At 38.7% G+C, this 1,618-nt stretch overlaps 1 non-coding gene across 1 annotated transcript; it reads left to right on the top strand.

The window, feature by feature from the left end:
• The first annotated feature begins 432 nt into the window (after nucleotides 1-432).
• On the top strand, nucleotides 433-508 carry Trnai-aau (transfer RNA isoleucine (anticodon AAU)). Its single transcript has one exon. It is a non-coding gene; the product is annotated as a tRNA-Ile (tRNA).
• Nucleotides 509-1,618: the final 1,110 nt, after the last annotated feature.

Genomic DNA, 1,618 nt, shown 5'->3' on the forward strand with positions numbered 1-1,618 from the left:
CTGCCGTATCCTAACGGAACTATCAATTCTATACTTTCGCCTCTAATTTTATCATGAACATGTACGTCTAAGTTTGAAAGATGATATTAGCATTTCTCTATCATTGTTAGTTGATTGATTGGGAAAATTCCGAGATTATTTGGTCACAAAATTGGGGATGTTTCGTCGCTTTAACGGCGTTGAAGTCATTTTTATATTTGTAGATTGCATGTTCAGAGAAGTAAAAATACTAAGTTAATCTAAGTTCTTACGATATCTGTATGTCATACAAGCCCCTAGAGCCCTTGTGTTTAATATGCATTTCCGTGGACCGATTGAACTAAACACTCCAGACCAATTTTGAGAAATGGATTGCGAGTGATTTGACTATGCGTACAATTTGGGAATCTCGAGCTCGTTCAGTAGCCGCTAGGTTGCGAAGGCCGACGAAGGTCCTTCGTAGCTTAGTTGGTTAAAGCACTAGTCTAATGTACTGTAGGGTCATGGGTTCGAGTCCCATCGAAGGGAAAGTGGTTACCTCCAATACATTTTCCAAATCAATATCTTCCAAATAACGTACATATTCACATATGAGTTTTCTAGAACATCTGCATTGAACTAATTTGAAATGTTTATTATACGCACTCTAGGGACTCTAGGGACTTCAATGGACATGCTGGGTTGATTTTCGTTCAGAAGTACTTCTGAATCTGTAAATTTTACTCTAATTGAAGATGGCAAATCTCTATCTTCTACATTCTGTATGGCAGCATTCCTGCTACATCCCATCTCGCTAAAAATAAATAGCATCCCTAGAAACATAACAAACTAGCAAACTACAGGAAACTAGATGAGGTGTATGAGACAGCCGTGTAAGAATTGTGAGTTTCGCTTAGAAGACGCCCGGGAATCTGCTGTTTGAAATCATGATTCTCATGATTTCTTGATCGCACTATTCAACATGTTAACCAAGAACATGTACTTCTCAACAAGTAATTAGGCTCAGGTTTCTTTTAATACAAGTTACCATACAAATGCTTGCATAAACTTGTGCATTTTATTTAGAAATCATTGCATAAATGTACCATGCGTCTCCATATGCTGTTATGCTTATATGCTGCTGAACAGTTTTCAATATCGCTACCCACCGTTTGTCCTGGGAGGCTCATTTTTGCATGAAATATACATATGGGGACATTCAGATATCGTAAGAACTTAGATTATTGTATCAACTTAGTATTTTTACTTCTATGAACATGCAATCATGCAAACATAAAAATGACTTCAACGCCGTTAAAGCGACGAACCATCCCTCCCCAATTTCGCGACCAAATAATTTCGGAATTTGTGTCCTTGTGTCCTTCATGGGCAACGCACAAAACACGGTTACGTAAAGTAGCAGGAATCACAATTCTGTCGCTCCTTAAAAGAATATCGTCATACCGACATAGTTCATTGTCCACCATTCGGTAACACAATAGTGAGTTCATCGGCCTTATCCTGTTCCAAGCATTCTTCTTCTTCTTCTTATTGGCATTACATCCCCATACTGGTACAGAGCCGCCTCGCAGCTTAGTGTTCATTAAGCACTTCCACAGTTATTAACTGCGAGGTTTCTAAGCCAGGTTACCATTTTTGC

The sequence above is a fragment of the Armigeres subalbatus genome, chromosome 3 (genome assembly GCF_024139115.2).
Source record: "Armigeres subalbatus isolate Guangzhou_Male chromosome 3, GZ_Asu_2, whole genome shotgun sequence".
NCBI lineage: Eukaryota > Metazoa > Arthropoda > Insecta > Diptera > Culicidae > Armigeres > Armigeres subalbatus.